The sequence below is a fragment of the Dasypus novemcinctus genome, chromosome 28, assembly GCF_030445035.2.
Source record: "Dasypus novemcinctus isolate mDasNov1 chromosome 28, mDasNov1.1.hap2, whole genome shotgun sequence".
Taxonomy (NCBI): domain Eukaryota; kingdom Metazoa; phylum Chordata; class Mammalia; order Cingulata; family Dasypodidae; genus Dasypus; species Dasypus novemcinctus.
Genome location: NC_080700.1, coordinates 24635850 through 24656892, shown reverse-complemented (window position 1 = coordinate 24656892; position 21043 = coordinate 24635850).

The window sequence follows — 21043 nt, the reverse complement described above, 5'->3', positions numbered from 1 at the left end:
CCAAATAAATATCCTTTATAAAAACCAACCAATATCTGGTATTTTTCATCAGCACCCCTTTGGTTGACTAATACAGACACCCTACATTTTATGTTCAGTTTTATCAGCATAATCAAAAAGTGGCTCCATTTTGCAAAAATGTCACACAGCCTCATCAAGTTTTCCAAGTGTCCTCCTTGATCTTTTGAAACACTTATCATGCCATCATCCTTACTGATTTTCTACTCTTCACTTGTTACTGGCAAAACCCTCGCAGATGCTCACTTCTCAAGGGCTTCGTACAAGACTTGAACTGTTCTCCAACATTGCTTTCATCAACTTCCTATAATCCTTTCTGGATTGCAAGGCTTCCAATTTCTTTGCAAGCATTTTGCATCTATTTGCATGAAAATGTCTAATGCAATAAAGACAATGATAAATAAGAAAGGGGTTCCCGTGAGGAATGATTATTCTTTGATTTATTGGTGACTATCATTTTGATATAGTGACTTTTATTTTCTCTAAGCAGACTTGCAACCAAGGAGACCCAGTTGATAGAAACAGATAGTAAAGGCCTCCTATTGTGACTCTGCCTAAGTAACTGAAACCTCTGCATTGTAAAGTTTGAGTTCAAACTCCCCCAACATAGATGCTCTAGGGAAATTATAGCCTAGTGATTTGGATCGGGTGAACCTAACCTCAAGTCACACTGTAGTGCCTTCCATTTTCATTAAGATAACCAACTACATATACTCTAAAGCCTCCCAATAAAAAACTAATCAAAACCAATACATATCCCAAATCTCAACAGAGTTGCAACACCTACTCTTCAGTTCATTGGTCTCACCCAGGACAATTAACAAGGAGGTGATGATGGACAACTACCATACCAAGGAACCGAGAGAGCCTGCACTTGCAAGCAAGAGGGTCCCATCCATTGGCCCCAAGGGATCGCAGCCCCCTCTCAATTAAAGGCAGAGTGGACATTGTCATCCCAGACTCCTCAGGATTGGGAATCAAGTATGGACTAAAGTAGACTTACTAGTATTCTACTATAGACTTATTGTGATTCTAGCAAGGAAGAAATTATATCACTGATGTGGAGTCAGTGGCCACTGGAGGTTCTGAGGGCAGGGACCTCAGAGGGAAAAACAGGTGTAATACAGGTGTCCCTGTATTTGAATTTTGACATCTATTACTTGAAAAATTTACATATAGGGAATCTTTGAGGCCTGGGTTTAAGGTTCTTGCCCCGAACCTGTGGCCATGAACACCAGGATCACTGGGCACCACAGGTGGTGGGAATTCTGCCCCCAGATCTGGTGAGGACAAGATGGTGGTTAGAAATTCTCAGTTTAGATTTTCATTCTCTCTGTTTAGGAAAGAGGCTGAAGCAGTCTTTCCTACTGTCCCTTTCTTGTGGGTGCTGCTTTCAGTGGGTCCTGAATGCCATTGCAATGACAAATATAGGCCATTATAAACCTTGCCATAACCTACAGAATTGGGTGGGAGAGAGTGTAAACTACAATGTAAACCTTTACCCGTGCTGTGTGGCAATGCTCCAAAATGCGTTCATTAATTGCAATGAATGTACCACGCTAATGAAGGATGTTGTTAATGTGGGAAAATGTAGGAGGTGTGGGGAGTGGAGCATATGGAAATCCCCTTTATTTTTTATGTAACATTTATGTAACCTAAGTATATATTTTTTTAAAAAATAGGTGTAATATGGTGGCATTTTTGGGACGTTGGAATTGTCCTAAATGATGTTGCAGTGATGGATACAGGCCATTATATATCTTGTCATAACATACAAAACTGTGTGGGAGAGAGTTTAAATTATAATGTAAACTCTAATCCATCCTTAGTAGAAATGCTCCAATATGTGTTCATCAGTTTTAAAATACCACACTAATGAAGGATGTTGTTAATGTGGGAAAATGCTGGAAGGGTAAGAAGTGGGGCTTATGGGATCTCCTATATTTTTTATGTAACATTTATGTAAACTAAGTATCTTTTTTAAAAATTTAAAAAATAAAAATAAATAAAAACCAATATATAAAAGATTCATTTTTAAATATTGTTTGAAATACACAGCTAACCTGGCAAAAATTCAAAGGAAATTCCCACATACCAAAAATGATGAAAAGTACCTAATGGAGGGAAGCAGACGTGGCTCAGCTGACAGAGCATCTGCCTACCATATAGGAGGTCCAGGGTTCGATACCCAGGGCCTCCTGACCCATGTGGTGAGCTGGTGCACATGCAGAGCTGTCACCCACAGGGAATGCCATGCCATGCAGGGACGCCCCTGCGTGGGGGTGCCCCACGTGCAAGGAGTGCACCCTGCAAGGAGAGCTACCCCACGCAATAAAAGCACAGCCCACCCAGGAGTGGTGCAGCACACATGGAGAGCTGATGCAGTAAGATGATGCCACAAAAAAGAGACGCAGTTTCCCAGTGCCACCGAGAGTGCAAGCGGACACAGGAGAACACACAGCACGTGGACAGAGCAGAAAACACGACTGGGGGAGAAATAAATAAAATAAATCTTTAAAAAAAAAAAAAACTTAATGGAAAGAGGTAAGTGAGGCTAAAGCTGGAAGGTGCAGTTTTCTGCTGGTCTCTGGGGGATGGAGAGCTTTGGTTTCATGGGCTGTACAGGGAAAACAAGAAGGCATGCCTGTTCGGGTCATGTAAGGCATTAAATAAGATCAAAAACCACCAAAGATAAACACCAGGACCCAAAGAAAGCAGCACCCACAAGAAAGGGACAGTAGGAAACACAGCTTCCGCCTCTGTTCTAAACAGAGAGGATGAAAATCTAAACTGAGAATTTCTAACCACCATCCTGTCCTCACCAGATCTGGGGGCAGAATTCCCACCACGTGTGGTGCCCAGTGATCCTGGAGTCTGTGGTCGCAGGCAAGAACCTTAAACCCAGGCCTCAAAGATTCCCTATATGTAAAATTTTCAAGTAATAGATTTTGTAATGCAAAATCAAGCAATACATATAAAGATCAAGCTACCATGAACAAGAAACAACAGAAGCAACGAACGCCAAACTCAAACCCACAAGGACAGCAGAATTTGGAATTATCAAATTCCAAAAACACATGATAAGGTGAGTCTAAAATGTTTGAAGAAACTAAAGATATCAAATTCATGAGGAAAAAACACTAAAATTAATCAGGAAATTTTGAAAAGAACCACATAAAACTTCTAAAATTGAAAAATACAGTAACTGAAGTTAGAAATACAAAGGATGGGTTAAACAGAAGATTAAACACCTCAGGAAAGAAAATTACAGATTTGATGAAGTTTCCCTGAAAGAATCACAGAGAGATGAAGATGAAAAAATATATCAAGGAGCTAAGAAATATGGTAATATAATGAGATGGTGTATCATACATGAAGTTTCAGAAAGAGATAATGGAATGGGGAAGAAGAAATATTTAAAGGGATAATGGCTGAAAATTTTTCCAAATTTATGATAGATATAAATCTTCAGGTTCAGAAATTCCAACAAATCCCATGTAGAAAAACAATATTAAGTTATTGGAGAACAAGAGCATCTGAGCAGGGAGGAGTGTGATCAGAATTGTCATTCGAAAGATCTTGTATCCTTTAGAAGGAAAGTAAAGATATTAATTTATTTTAGATTTTCTTAAGTCAAATATATTTTTAAAATTTTAGGAAAACCACTGAAAGATAACGCAGTACTTCAACTTGTAGAGAAAATAATTGTAGGAAAGTAGGAAAAGGAATAAAGCCCAATCAATCCAAAATAAGCAAGAAAGGAGAAGAAAATCCTAAAAGAAAACAGAACAAATAGAAAGCACAAAAATAAAATGGTAGAAATAAATACAAATATATTAATAATAGCAATAAGTGTAGATGGACAGAATTCATAGTTAAAAGTTACAGATAGTCAGAAATGGTCTTTAAAAAAAAATTAATATACAGTTTGCTAAGGATACATCCAAGACATAGAGACTTAGAAAAGTTGAAAATAAAAAGACATACATGTAGAATACTGACCAAAAAAGAGTTGGCATTAATAATAAGCCAAAACAACTTTAAAGCAATAAGCATTTGGAGAGGAAATGGGGTCACTAGATCAAAATATAATCATCAATTTTCCCAACAGACAGAAAATTCCTGCTTCTATAACTTCAATACACATTTTTTTAGTGGCAGGACATCAAGAAAAATTAACAACCCTACCAAGAGAGAGGAAGATTTTAACTTGTCTCTCCAAATAACTGATAGACCAAACAATCAAAAAGTCAAGGGAAAAAACTGAATATTTGAACAATGCAATTAACTATGCTGATGTGTTCCCCCAAAATGCAGAATATTTATTTTTTGAAGCATACATGGAACATTTATAAAAAGTTGACCATTTACTGTGCCATAAACCAAGCTTCAATACATCTCTAAAATTTGTTATATAAACCATATTCTCTGGTCCAATGAAAATAAGCTAGGAACCAATAACAAAAATGTTTTTTAAAACCTACATGTAATTTCAAAACGCACTTTTTATATATAGATCTTAGTTCAAATAAGGGAACATTATGGAAATCTAAAATACTCTGAACTAAACAATAATAGGTATATTATATATCAAAACTGATATGTTGCAACTTTATAGTACTTAAAGAGAAATTTATAGACATATGTATTTATTTTAGAAAAAAAAGTCTTAAATGTCTTAATGAATTAAGTATACAATTTATGTAATTAGAATGAGAACAACAGGATAAAAAATTTTTAAATGTAGATGGGAAGAAACAATAAAATAAGAGCAGAAATTAATGCAATAGAAAACAAAAGAGGGAAGCAGACTTGGCCCAGTGGTTAGGGCATCCATCTACCACATGGGAGGTCTGAGGTTCAAACCCCGGGCCTCCTTGACCCATGTGGAGCTGGCCCATGCACAGCGCTGATGCGCGCAAGGAGTGCCGTGCCACGCTGGGGTGTCCCCGCGTAGGGGAGCCCCACGCACAAGGAATGGGCCCCGTAAGGAGAGCTGCCCAGTGCGAAACAAAGTGCAGCCTGCCCAGGAATGGCGCTGCACACACTTAGAGCTGACACAAGATGACACAACAAAAAGAAACACAGATTCCCATGCTGCTGACGACAACAGAAGCGGACAAAGAAGAAGATGCAGCAAATGGACACAGAGAACAGACAACCGGGGTGGTGGGGGAGAAGGGGAGAGAAATAAATAAATAAAAATAAATAAATCTTTAAAAAAAAAAAAAAAGAAAACAAAAGCATGCAAAAAAGAAATTAAGAAAACCAAAAGCTGATTTTTAACAAGGGCTTAAAACATTGATAATTCTCTTGCAAAACTGGTCAAAAAGAGAGAATACATAAAGAAGAAATTCTCAGTACACAGGCAAAACCAGGCATACTCATGAAGTTTCAGTGAAAGTCCTATTGGTATTCTTTAAATATATTTTTTATTTATTTTTAAAGGATACTTAGATTATATAAAATGTTACATTAAAAAATATAAGGGATTAAGGGATTCCCATATTCCCTACTCCCCACACCTCCCATGCTTCCCCACATTAATACTTTCTTTCACTGGTGAGGTACATTCATTGCAATTGATGAACACATTTTGGAGCATTGCCATTAAGCATGGATTATAGTTTACATTGTAGTTTACACTCTCTCCCAGTCAATTCTGTAGATTGTGGCAGGACATATAATGGTCTGTATCTGTCACTGCAATGTCATTCAGGACAATTCTAAGTCCTGAAAACGCCCACATAGTACACCTCTTTTTCCCTCTCCCTGACTTCAACACCTCCAGTGGCCGCCGTCTCCACATCAATGATATAATTTCTTCCGTTGCTAGAACCACAAGGAGTCTACAGCAGAGAACCAGTAAGTCCACTCTCATCCATATTTTATACCCCAATTCTGAGGATTCTGGGAGGCATCTTAAGCTGGAAAGTTTTTAATATATGAACTTGGGGCCTAAAAATTGGAGAATCTGAACAAGCCATTTCAGGCTGGACTCACAGGTATGACTCCAATACTAGTTTAGAACTACCCTCAAAAGGAAACTACTTCATGTGAAGTCACCATTGGAACTGCAAGTTCATTAGTGCACTCCTACAGCTACCATTAGAGATTCAGGACGCTAATGCCACAATGATCTTCTGTAACTCAAGAGCTTGAGCCAGGACGTGGGAACACTCTACACAGAAACTCCAAGACCGCCAAAACGAGACAGGAAAATTCTCTGCCTTACTAACACCTTCCAAAATCATGCATCTAATTAGTGAAAAGGAGGTTAAGGCAGGGTTTGAGAGAGCCAATCTACATACAAATCCCTCACCAGATGCATCCTTAGCCAGATTTGTTTCCATCAAGCTGAGATTACTTCATATACACAAATACTGAAAATACCTAAAAACTGAAGATGTACCTCTCCAAATTTCATAAGAGTTGGATAGAATGATTTGTTCATTTTGCTGTCAGTTATAGTTACCCACTGGCAAAAGTCATGATCTGCCTTAACCCACTATCTTCTCTCCTCTTTTACTTCTCCTTTTTCCTATCAAACCAAAGCTCATTGTTGTATCAAGTAGTTAATACAAAGACTAAATAATTCAAGTAATTTTCCTAGTCCATTTCACATTTCACATGAGGATCTAGAAGATGCCACAAGATTGTCATGTCAGTAGCTCAGGTCCAAAACAGGGAACACAAAAGACCAAGAAATAACATCCAGCTGAAGGCAAATAGTGATTAAAATTTGAAATAAGCCATGGCACTGAATTGTCCTCCTTTAAACTAATGATCCCCATTATCATTAGCTGGAACAATACTGAAAATACAGACAATGATAGGAAGAACTGTGAACATTTTATGAACAAATGACATTTTTTAGAAAGGTGACAGATTTTTTTATAAGCTCTCTTAGTCCTCCTGTATGTGCCATTTGATCCAGTGGAGTCTGAGGGGTCCATGAATTTGCCTGGGAGTTCAAAACCCAAGAAAAGGAAAGCGAAATCTCTTTCCAAAAATTATTTTGTTCAGAAACATGAATACAGGATAATGTGTTAACATGAGATCAATCAGATTGCAGGTCATAATTCGCATATGCTACTTTCTATCACATCGCACACTATATATTCAGCCCCAGAATGCAACGTAGTATATATATATCTGTAGTTGCCCTTTGTTTTATTTTTTTATTGCCACATGTCAAAATACCACAAATTAAGTGCCTTAAACAACAGTATTTATCTCACAGTTTCTGAGGATTAGGAGTCCTTATCTGGGTTCTCTGCTCAAGATCTCACAAAGCTGGCATTTCAACTGAGGCTCAGAATCCTTTCCAAGGTTGTTGGCAGAATTCAACTCATTGCAGCAGTAGAACTCATGATGGGTTGCTTTTTCAAGTGTAGAAGGAGAGACTCTGAATTCTGTCCTTGACCCAGACTTCGCCCCCGTGCCTTGCGGCTTTTTTTGCGTGCTGTCTCTTCTCTGTGTCCATTTGCTATACTTTCTTCTATGTCTGTATTTATTTATTTTATGTTCCCTCCCACCTTGCAGCTTGCTTGCGGTCTGCTCTCTGTGTCCATTCACTGTGCACTCTTCTGTGTTCTCACTTGTTTCCCTTTTTGGTTGCGTCACCTTGCTGAGTCAGCTCTCCATGGCCCTTATGGGCTGGGTGGCACTCTGCAGCATGTGGGAGAGGCTGCCTTCACAAGGAGGCCCCAGGATGTGAACCAAGGGCCTCTCACATGGTAGATGGGAGCTCATCTGATTGAGCCACAGCCGCGTCTCCCAGACTTCTTTTAAAAAGCTCACCTGATCATGTCAGGTACACCCAGGATAAGTCTGTAGATTAACTTGAACTCAACTGATTAGGAACCTTAATTACATCTGCAAAATCCCTGCCCTTTGCCAGATTTTATTGGTTAGAAATAAAGTATAGCTGTCCCCTACAGTCAAGAGGATGGGTTACTGGGGCTCCTAGAATCCTGTCTATTATACCCTTCATGTGGAATATAACAAGGAGGTCTCTGTGTGTACTTCCACCTTGGGCCCATGGCTAATGTTGTACTCTAATATTTAAATGAGCAATCAACCTTTCAGAGAATACTGCTTTAGGCTATGGTTGTTGTTATACCTTCTGACTTTTTTCAGTTAGTCATTCCACATAAACTATACACTGACTGCAGCAAACCAAGCACTATACTAACTGCAGGGTGCTCAAAACTGAATGAGCAGCAGCTCTTGTGTATGAGGGGACCACAGCCATCAACACTTAGTCCCATCAGCTACACACCAGTGGAGCCAGATTGCTCTTTTGTTTCCCCATTAATCAACCATTCTGCCTTATCACTCAATGTTTTTCTGCAGAAGCTTTCCTCCAGCTTGACTACAGAGGTGGTTGTTAAGCCTAATTCCATTAAGCACATGAACGTTGAGCCTGAGGCCAATGCCCCAAACCAGATGTTTTGGGGAAACCATTCTTACCTCTTCTGTGCTTAGTGAAAAGAATAATGACCTATTCCAAACCAACTACACAAGCCAAGATTCACAGGCTTTCCCTTCTAAAAAATGGGGAAGGTAATGCATTTACATGCTGAGTTTGGCTTAGAGACTGGCCACATTTGAGCAACATGGAGGCCCTCAGGAGGTAACTCTTAGGCACCCTGCAGCTCTAGGTCTAGTTCATATTTCAGGCCCACAGACTCATAATCGGAGCCATCAGTATCAAGGGCTCATTGTTGGACCATCCTTCTTTATTGGTCTTTGCCACTGCACTTTTTGCCATTGCCATTACTGCTGCTCCATTGGGGAATGTGATAGAGCTCCCCTGGCTAGGAACTCAGCACTCTTTCAGTAGTCATTTTTAACTGAAACCACTATGAAAATATCCAAACATTTTTATGCACTCTGTATACATGCCCTGGAGAACTCCCTCCCAACCATGTGCCCCCCATCAATAACACCCCATTTCAATGTCCCTCTCCTGCCATAGTTGAACCTCTCTGTAGTCCAAAACGTCTTTAAAAAGGAAGCCTAATATATTGCCAGGTTCCATTAATAGTAAAATGGAATCTAGTGATGGCTTTAAAGGTTAGATATAGAATACATAGTAATTTAGAAAAATTAAATAAAGGAAAAATAAATTGGCGTATCAAAAAATGAAGAACTGTAAAAGCTTTGTTTTTGACATTTTACCTTTCATCACTGCTATAGATGTTACCCTGTATGTACAGTGCCAAGACAATTTCTTCCATTTCTTCCTCAGTGTCTACATCCTTTCTTTGTTTTTCCTAATTATTAAGTTTGTCTTCACATAAGTTTTAGATCACAGTAATTCACATACACAATATACGGTACACCCACATATCTAACATCAAACCCTGTGTCCCTTCTCCAGCAATGATGTTTTTACATGTTCATATTATATTACTGCTTGTGACTTTTGAGACCAAAAAGAGATGAATGGTTTCAGAGTCTGATTCTCTCATGTGAGTCAACCTGAAGGAGGAACAATGTGGTGTCAGAAAATATTCAATTTTGTTTCAGAATTAACTATAATTACTTTGTTGCCACTCAACTTTACATGCATTATGGATAAATAAAATAATCTGCTAGATAATACATTTTGCTTCCAAAGAAAATGGCTTGGGAGGTGGATGTGGCTCAACCAGTTGGGCACCCACCTACCACATGGGAGGTCCTGGGTTCAGGTCCCGGTGCCTCCTAAAAGAAGATGAGCAGGGGCTGCCCCCACCTCAAGCAGATGCCACAAGCCAGCACACGCTGCAGCCTGTGGGGAGCAGATGTGGCACAGGCCACTGGACACTTGCCTTCCACGTGGGAGGTCCTGGGTTGGGTTCCTGGGGCCTCCTGGAATAGGCAAGCAAACAATGAGCAGACAGATAAGAGAACCATCTATTGGGGGGGGAGAGTAAATAAGGAAAAATAAAGTAAATAAATCAATCTTTTTTAAAAAACGGAAAAGGAAATGGCTTGTTCATTCAAAGACATCTCCTTTTATTAAATTTCATTTTGCCTTTTTCTCATTTCCTCCTTTTGAAGACCACTTCTATTTTGGATAGCATTAACATAACACCATTTTCCAGGAAGTAACAAGTGCTTTACTGGCTCAACACTACATCGCTATCAGAGTCAGCAATGAAATTGGCTCTTCAGTATGGCTCATCATTCCCGATAACAAACACTTAACACCATGTTCGACTTGAGCAGCATGGCTTAAGGAAGAGAAGGAGCTCAGAGACCAAATTCCTCTATAGAATCCCCACTCTCTCTACTCCTACCGTGGTTTTTTTGTTTGTTTGTTTGTTTGTATTTCTCTCCCCTTCCCCCCCACCCCGATTGTCTGTTCTCTGTGTTTATTTGCTGCGTCTTCTTCTTTGTCCACTTCTGTTGTTGTCAGCGGCACGGGAATCTGTGTTTCTTTTTGTTGCGTCATCTTGTTGTGTCAGCTCTCCATGTGTGCAGTGCCATTCCTGGGCAGGCTGCACTTTCATTCACGCTGGGTGCAATCCTTGCACTTGGGGTTCCCCTACGCAGGGGACACCCCTGCATGGCACGGCACTCCTTGCGTGCATCAGCACTGCACATGGGCCAGCTCCACACGGGTCAAGGAGGCCCGGGGTTTGAACCGCGGACCTCCCATGTGGTAGATGGACACCCAATCCACTGGGCCAAGTCCGCTTCTCCCTACCGTGTTTTTCCCTTCACTCCCCTTCCACCACTGCCCTTCCTTCTTCCCCCAGTAGTCATTCACACACACATGCACACACATTACACACGTGCACACACCAATATGAGGCACATCCTCCACCCTTCCTGGCATCAGCAGACTGAGTGACCGGTGCTGTGTGCTTGCTACGCAGACTCGTAAGACCTGCTAGCTCCAGGCTTCTCAAAAGCTCAAGGATGAAAATCACTGCCTTCAAGGGAAAATGCAGGATTTTGCAAGTCTAGGGTTACAGTACTCATTATTTACCCCAAAATAATGCGTTGCACCTGCATTCAAAATGTAAGTATCGCCAAAAAAAAGATTTATAACACGCAGATGATTTCAACTCTTTCATCACTTAATTTGTTTTTTCTTAAAATAATTATGTTAAAAGAGGCTCCCCTGGACAATAAATCCTTCTGTTTAACTCAACGCCCATTTTCTATCCTAACCAGTCTCCTCTGTAATAAAAACCAAAACTCATCTGACATGTTTGTAGAGCACTTTATCCAAAGAGTCCCAAAGGTTTTTACTGATTTCATTTTAGCAGAGGGAAGGGAGTAAATTATTCACTTTACAGAGAGCTATGAATAAGGTTTCTAGGCTACTTCAGTAGAGTGATAAACTAAATCAGGCTCTCCCCAGCATTTATAGGCCCACTTCCATCTGTCAGTTTGCCAAGACCCAGGACGAACTCCACTCTCCCCATGTCACTTCTCTATCCATCTTTCCTATCGCAAATCACATACCACCTTTCTCCTCTTCGTTCCTGATTTTTACTTACCAGGTCAAATCATGGAACCAGACAGTGAGGACATTCCAGAAACTGAGGAATCAATGCAGCTACATGGCCTCCTGCTAATCTGAAAGGTGAGTATCATTTCAAAGAGCAAACCTCCCTTCCGTCTTCTCAGCCTCCTCTTGCCATTTATCCACAACGTTTTACTCAGTCTTCTAGCCCACATGCTACCATTATCACCAGTGGAAGCAAAACAGAAAGAAGGCACTGGAATTAGTCACAAGAAAAAATGTCTGAAGTCAGACAATATTTACATAAATAAGTAATAGCAGCCATGAGAAAAATGGCAATAAAACACTAAAAAAAGAAAAAAACAGATGTCTGGGAAGAGCCCAGTAAAAGGCCCATGAACACGTCCTTACAATGGGCAATGCTTCTTCCCGAAGAGGCAAACCAGAATCATCCCATTTTCGTTCATGAAAAATAAAGAGAAAATGTATCAGTTGATGGTGTTAGTTTCTGGAAGATTCAAACACCCCCCCCCCCCCCAGAATTCATTTAATCAATCAACATTAATTAATCAAGCTGTGACAATGTACCATGCATAGGTGCTAGGTGTGAAAAAGATGCCTACACACAGTCCGGACTTGCAAAGTGACACAACGCGTGGCGTGTAGTTTTCTGTTTACTGTTATTGGTCTTGTCTTATCTGGGACAATATCACCAAGAAACTGACCATGTAATTTTTAACTTAGCATTAGGAACACACATGCAACCCCTCAAAATCTTCCTTTTCATGTTACCATTACTTAAACCATAGTAATAAATAGATACATAACTGCAAATAAACATCCTTTACAGATTAAGGAACAATACACTGTTTCTGCTTCACCCTCATATCTAATCAATCCAATAGCAGTTTATTGCTGTGTGTATGCAAAATCAATAAAAAAATACACCTTAAAAATACCTATAAAATAGAATGCTACAGAACAGATACTGTGGAACAGCAAAAAGCAATTATACCGTGCAATTATATAGTATCATGCCAACAGCAAGTAGTTATCCTAACTGCTCATGAAAAATTATGGACTGGTTCAAGCTAACTTGTTTCCCCTTACATCTGCAAACAAAATCCACTATCAAGTATATTTACAGTCCTTTATCCACATATTCTGGCACTGTCACCAACATTTGAAATCTGAGAGCCAAGCAGGACTAATGGAATGTTTCAAAAATTGAATTCAAAATGCCTGGGCTCCATTTGTTCCAAATGGGAGGATGCTTGAGTCACCCCCATGCTCAAAGAAACCATCTGCTCTCCTAGGTAAATACAGGTGGTCCCTTTTGTGGGACCCTGTTACTCTTCTTTGTTGCTGCTTCATCATATAGGAGAGGAAAGCATTGTACATCTACAGTCCAGGATATTTGCTATTGGCCCTGGGCTTTCTCTAGTTTCCAAAATTCCTGTAGCTGGTGATCTTCCCTTAGCACCTGGTTGGTATGGACTTCCTTTCAGCAGCGAGCATATCACCCAGGACTTACCAACAGCTTACATGGCCAAAAGATAAGGGAACAGAAAAAAAGAGGGGGAAAGAAAGGGAAGAGAAGGGAAGGGAAAATAAAGAACATTAAAGAAAAGATCAATGAAGAAATGAAATGAAATAAATCAAAATTGAAATGAAATGAAACAACATGACATGAAATATGATCCAATGTTTTGAAGACTTTTTTCATCTGTGTTAGGTTTTCTGGCTACATGAACAGAAGTGTTTCTATATCATCCATGTCAAGGCCAGTATTTACACTGATGAGACACCAAATGCCTTATTAAGCTCTAGTTCTGAAGGCCATATCTGAAAAGGGGCCAGGACCCAACATGGAAGTGAGCAAATGATTGTCAAAATGCTAGATACTCTATAATATGGAGAATGGATGGGGAACTGGATACAGCTAGCCAGAAGAAAATAACTCATAGAAGAAAGGAATCTCTACATTCGAATATTTAAGCAGTTGTCACACAAAGAAGAACAACACTTGTTCTCCAAGGGCCCATAGCCTGAAGAGTGGGAGGTATGGGAAGAAATTGTATTTCAATGTCAGGAAAGATTTCCTAAAGATTAGGCTTTCAGTATAGGAACAGGTAGTCTTAAGGCCCAGTGAGCTCCTATCACTGAAGGCACTCGAGACCAGATATCAGTTAGACGAGCAGAAGAGACTCTTGCCTTTAGAGGAGAGAGAATTTGATGACTTCTACGGTCCTTTTTAAATTCTAGCCTCTTAAGACAGGATGGTATCATGTGCCATGACCATTAAAAGGCAACAGTACCTGGCAATCGCCCTTCTAGTTATATATCCAAAAGAATTGAAAGCAGGGCCTCAAACAGATATTTGCCCACTGCTGCTCATAAAGGCATTATTCACAATTGCCAAAAGATGGAAGCAACCCAGTGTCCATCAACCAATAAATGGATAAACACAATGTCGTTTACACACACAATGGAATGTTTTCAATTGTAAAAAAAAGAATGAAGCTTTTGTACATGTGACAACGTGGATGAACCTTGAAAATATCATGTTGAGTGAAATAAGCCAGACACAAAACGACAAATATTGTATGATTCCACTTACATGACATAGTTAAAATATTCAAATTCATAGAAATTAGAATACTAGTTAGCAGAGACAGGGGAGAGGAGGGACAGGAAATAGGGAGTTAACGTTTAATGGGTACAGAAATCTGTACTCTCTGCGTGACTTTTCAGTACACCTACAACTTCTCTAAAAAATATTTTTTTTAAAAAAAGGAAAGTATCAGACAGAGAAGGTATTCAGGCTGCTCTAGACGGAAAAAGATTCCAGAATTGAATAGCAACTAACTGTTCTGAAAACCAAGAAAGAATCAGACCAGGGAATTCAATAAATTGTGTCCCCTATTAAACATAACACGTAGCAAACTGATGCCCACACTGTAAAGTGGCACATTGGCACTACTTTCACACAATTTAAACACTGAAAACAGCTGAAAATATTCCTAGAAGGAAATAGTCAAGCCAGAGTTTCCATATTAAATCTTTTATGCATATTTTCTTTTTGTTGTTGTTGTTCTATGACACATTGTATATGAAGTGAAATTAAATGTTGTATATGCTTTACCATGATTGAATAATTATGTCATGTGAACTACAACCATAGTATTTTCCTGTTTGTGTTTATTTTGTTTTCACGCCTTGCCTCAAGTGTTGGTAATGGAATGCTGCCCAGAAAAGATGCTCTGGCGACTTCAAGTAAGGCCTATCTGAAGGTGGAAATTGAAAGTCTCTTTGGGTTTGTGCTCCCAAACTACAAACACGACAGGAGCTTTATGAAGGGGTGACTGGTGTTCAGACTTACCCCAATATTTTTAACAGTTGAGCAATTTGCATCCACAGATTTCATTTGCTCCATTGTCATCTCAGCACAGCCAATCCATTAAGGAACCCACCCAAGTCTGCTAAGGATTGATTTAGACACAACAGAAGGGTTATGCCATGATGACCACAAAAGTTGTTGCCTTGCTCACACTCCGTATCCATATAGCTACTAGGACTATATTCAGAAGAACTGAAAGTAAGGACACAAACAGATATTTGCATACTGATGTTCATAGTGGCATTACTCACAATTGTTAAAAGATGGCAATAACCTATATGTCCATCAACTGATGAATGGATAATCAAAATATAGTATATGTGTACGATGGTATACTATTCAGCTGTAAGAAGAAATGAACTGGGAACTCACATGAACATATGGATGAATTTTAAGGATATTGTATTGAATGAAATAAGCTGGGCACAAAAAAACATATTTTGTATGGTCTCATTGACACAAACAATAATATGATAAATGTGAGTCATGATATGATAAATACAATGAGTAAACTGATGGAGTTCAACTACAGAGTATAGGTTAGTAGGAGAAAGAATGTGAGTTGAGAAGAGGGAGATGATACTAAATATATGTAGAATGTTTAATAAGGTTGATTGTGCAGATGTGGTAATGGATAGAGTAGATGTAACATATTACAATGAGTATAACTAACAATGCTGATTTATAAATGTGATTGGGGCTGAAAGGGATAGTCTAGGAAGGTTATTGTTCATTGAAAGACAGCTAGGTGATAATCTAGGGACTGTATAACAATGATTTTGGTAGTAGATGAGGACTGTGGTTAATAATATAAATAAAAGAATGTTCTACAAGATGTTACAAATATGATGTTACATGGGGAAAATATAACTAATGTAACTCACAGACTAGAATTAACAGTAATATTATAATATTTTTGTAGCAAAAGCTAAGAAGGTACTATACCCATGTTAAAGGTCAAAAAAAAGAATATGGGGTTTCATTTTATAAGATATGAATTTGATTAGGCATTTTTTTCTTCATTTATTTCATTAATAAGTAGACTCTGGCCATGTCATTTAACTAATCCATGCTCATTTTATTCACCTTTCTGAACACTAGAGAAACAACTGTGTTTGTTTTTATCATTAAATGAGATAAATGTACATGGAAAGAATTTTTTAGAGTAATGCTTCCATAATTTGCTAAGCTTCCTTTTGTGTTGCTTCATTTTTTGATGTTAAAATAAAGTTTAAAAAAACAGAAAAATAAATAAATAAATAAGAATGTCAGTTGTCATAGCCCCAACCCAGTCCCAATGAATCAGAATATCTAGGTGTGGTTTCTGGGAATCTCCTCAGATTTTTCCAAAGATTGGCCAAGAATGGCCTTCCTAATACCCTTTTCCACCTCCCCTCCCTGCAAGCCCTCTAGTCTAAGACTGCCTGTTATTGGTTGTATTAGCCAGCCAAAGGAGTGCTGATGCAAAATACCAGAAATTGGTTGGTTTTTATAAAGGGTATTTATTTGGGGTAGGAGCTTACAGTTGACAGGCCAGAAAGCGTAAGTTATTTCCTTCACCAAAGTCTATTCTCATGTGTTGGAGCAAGATGGCTGCTGATGGCTGTGAGGGTTCAGGCTTCCTGGGTTCCTCCCTTCCAGGGTCTTGCCTCTCTCTGGGTTCAAATTTCCTTTCTTCCTGGGGCTGGCTTCTCTTCCTTCTGTGAGTTTACTTCCTGGGGTTCTAGCTTAAAGCTTCAGCATCAAACTCCAACATCAAAACTCCAACATCAAAAACCCTCAACTCTGCCCTTTGCCATGCCTTTTATCTGTGGGTCCCCACCCACCAAGGGGTGGGGCCTCAATGTCCTAATGACATGGCCCAATAAAAGCCCTAATCATAACTCAATCACCCCCAGGTACAGACCAGATTATAAACACAATCCAATATCTATTTTTGGAATTCATAACCATATCAAACTGCTGCATTGGGATTTAGAAAGAAAACGTGTCTGGCCAAAATTTGCTCGTGCATCTAACTCCCACTGCTGGGTCAAAGCATTATTATAATTACTGCTCCCTGAATATTTATTGTCCATATTGAAAAGTTATACCAGAGTCAGTGGTTGCTTTGAGAGGTTAAAGCTGTAAGACAAGAGGAAAATTCACTCTACAATTCTGTCTAGACTAGCTATCACCTGTGACTTCTCGGACATGGTAGCCATGCACAGCACAAAAATCTTCAAGGAAATCATCCAGATGAGACAATTCCCTCATTAGTGTTTATCATTAACTGATAGAAGAAAGATGTGCTTAAAGTATATGTTTTTTAAGTTGGGAGGAATGTCAATCTTCTCTAAGTAAACATGGCTCTATTCTGTGGTTGTATAAATGAATGCTGTGTCAGTACAATTCTTGCTGCAGCCAGTTCTCCTCTTTATTACTCTTTACTGGAGGACCCCAAGAGAAAGTAGCTGAGGGAGCTCCATCCTTATGAGATGCAGCTCAAGCAGATCTTGTTCCCTTGATTTCCGTGTTGCTTTCATGACATCATGGGTGGAGTTATTATTTGCAAGCAGCCAAGATAATTACCATCCAGCAGGGTCCAATTGTTTTCAATTAAAAGCTTTACTGCAGTCTTTAGGTTTTAATACCATTGTGACCATCTGCTTTCACTATAGATCCACCAGCCAAGAAGCCCGGGCCACATCTTAACTCCCAAGAATGATTTTCCTCCAAAATGAAAAAACTCAATAGTCCAGGGAAAATATGGGAATAGCCCCATGTACCTCTGGTGGCCTAGGGAAAACTATAGGATTCTAGAAGTTGCTTAAAGACAAGCACTTCCTTTTCTGGCCTGAAGTGCTAGATAATTGTCTTAATTCTCTTAATTGGCCAGAGGATGCTCCACTTTAACTGCTCCGTTTCCCATTTTCCATCCAGCCTCAATATTCCATAGCTCTATTATTAAAAGTCGCTGAACAATAGTTTCATTAGAGGTATTGCTTTGGTAGAGACATTTTCCAATTTTGGTATTCAATATCCATCCAATTCTAATTAGCTCACCATGACCCAAAGTCTAGGTGAGGATAAACTGTAAAGGACTACACAGGTTACCTAATGGCTGCTTACATTGCAATGAAAAGTATTTTAATTTTTTTCAGAGCCTGGAGCCTAGAGTCCGTTCTCTAGGTCACAAAGTTGTTAGAAAGGAACATGGATATTTATTGGTCTATCAGATGTGATAGCCCAAGAGCTAGACTTAGTGTTTCTAGAACAAGGTTAGCCCACTCCTGGTGGTTTACACTGCCAGTCAGCTCCATAACCCCTTCCTTACTCACTCCCTTCCATCTTCCTCTACAAGAGATGTTCCATGGCAGCTCCAGGAGGCCATGGGGCACAATTCTGGCCAAAATGCTGGAAACAGAAGTTCCAAGGGAGGAACCCTCCTCCAAAACAAAAAGGCAAAACCTTGCAAAGAGAAGGCTTTTGGTTCTTTTGATTCTTTGGCCCTTTTTTTCTTTGCTGCCTGGGTCTTGGACTTGGAATCTGCAGAAGCAGCCACCATTTTGTAACCTTGGGCCAGTAAGCATGAAGACAAAGATGGTAGGGTGGAAACTCAGGAGGAGCTTGAGTCCTGAAAGGCATGGGGCCAGCCTGATCTGCTGACACCCCCACTTTAGATATGCAAGATAAATAAATTGCTCTCTGTGTCAAATCCACCTATAGGATATACCGTTATTTGTAAACAGAAGTGCTTTCCCGTTCAAATAATTAAACCAAGAAAAAGTCACAAAAGATTCAGAAAAGACCAGAAGTATCCATTCCCCTGGTTCCAGACTGAGAAAATATTGCCATTTTGAAGTAGCAAAATCAATTTCAATTCTCAAAATTGTAAGAAAAAAAATCTTGAAGGAATTAACCAAACTGAAAGAATCTTGAACACAAAATCAGAAATCCATGCGTAATAGCCATCTCTTTTCTCCAAATATTTCTGACTTTCCTTCTTCCAGGAATATGGTAGGGCAGTGCTTCCCTGCCCCCTTTGATGTGAGGTTGTCATAGGATTTGCTAAGTGAAGCATCATTCCCTGGCCTAAGCTTTAAGAACTAGTGTGTGGGCGGCGGACTTGGCCCAGTGGTTAGGGCGTCCGTCTACCACATGGGAGGTCCGCGCGTCAAACCCCGGGCCTCCTGGACCCATGTGGAGCTGGCCCATGCGCAGTGATGATGCACGCAAGGAGTGCCCTGCCATGCAGGGGTGTCCTTCGCGTAGGGGAGCCCCACGCACAAGGAGTGCACCCTGTAAGGAGAGCCGCCCAGTGCGAAAGAGAGTGTAGCCTGCCCAAGAATGGTGCCGCACACACGGAGAGCTGACACAACAAGATGACGCAACAAAAAGAAACAGATTCCTGTGCCGCTGACAACAACAGAAGCAAACAAAGAAGACGCAGCAAATAGACACAGAGAACAGACAACCGGGGTGGGGGGGGGGAGATAAATAAATAAATAAATAAATCTTTAAAAAAAAAAAAAAGAACTAGTGTGCTCTTTGCCAGATTCCTTTTCTCCAACGGCAGTGATGCAGAAGCATGGGTCAAGATGGAGCACATTGTCAACCTGGGTCCCTGAAGGTCTACCATGAGCGGAGGCCCCTGCTGACCAATGCTGGACATAAAGCCTGAGTAAGAAATAAGCCCATGTTGTATTACGCCTCTGAGACATTGGAGCTCTTTGTTACAGCAATGTAACAGGCCCTATGGGACTGATACACCATGTTAACACACAAAATCTAGAAAATGCAGGGATATCCAGTTGGAGGAAAGGACCTAAGAAAGGACAGAATCTTCCTAAGGAATTTTTAAGCAGCTACACCGAGGAACATCACTGAAGAGTTCAAGACCAGAATGGGAGATCCTAAACTTAGCTGCACAATACAATCACATGGGGAGCTTTTAAAAATCCTGATGCCCGTGCAAATTAATTCAGAGTGTCTGGGGGGGGGGGGGGGGGGAGGGCAGACAAAGCATCAGATCCCCACCTGATTCCAATGTACAAGAAAGTTTGGAAATCATTTCATGAAAAACATTTTCCTTAAATTAAAAAAAAATTACCACTTTTATGAGGAGTAGAAAAACATTTATTTCAAGGAAATCAAAGAACCATGGCTGGCCCTTGCAGAAAAGGAAATTTCCAAGCCAACAATCTAACAGGGAGGGCAAATTAAGAGAGGGCACTCATCCCCAAACACCCATGTAACATCAGCTTAGTATGGCATTCAAGAGATCCCACTATCTGTTGCTTCGGTTACCTAACATAATCTCAAAATGTCCCCTTTCCAGCACAATTTGGCCACTTCTTTCTCAAGGATTCATGTATTGCTCAGAAGCACTGGAATTGCTTATGAACTACACTTCTCCCAAACATACCTACACCACTTTTCCCCCAGAGATTTGGCTCAGGTTATAACCTGAGACTCCCTAGTAATTCTCCCCACAATTTTGAGCCTCAATTTGGGGCTTCTGAAAATAGACCAACAGGCCACTCACTGCAGTGAACAATCTTGGCTACAAAGTCCTGTCTATGCCTGCAATTTGCCTCATGCAGAAATGACAGGCTGGAAAGCTCACTGTATTGAATGGCCATTTCTAGAAAAGGGAGAAGAAAGAAACTAGATATTGGGAAGCAGATGTGGCTCAACTGATAGAGTGTCCACCTACCATATAGGAGATCCAGGGTTCAACTCAGGGTCTCCTGACCCATGCAGTGAGCTGGCCCATGCACAATGCTGCCTCGTACAAGGAGTGCCGTGCCATGCAGGGGTGTCCCCCGCGTAGGGGAGCCCATGCGCAAGGAGTGCACCCCACAAGGAGAGCTGCCCCAGATTCCAGAATGGAAGTGGACACAGAAGAACACACAGCAAATGGGCACAAGAGAGCAGACAACGGGGCAGGACGGGAAGAGAAATAAATAAAAATAAATCTTAAAAAAAGAAACTAGATAATTATAAGTTCTTTGTGCCCAAAATACCCCATAATATTTCACAAGGCTTATGACAAACCTGAGAAGAGTCAGTCCAGCCAGAAATAGTCTCAGGGGAAACTGATAAAAATAAGTCCCATGAACCTTCCAGATGCCTGTTTCTGAACATCTTAATTACATAGGCCGAAATACACA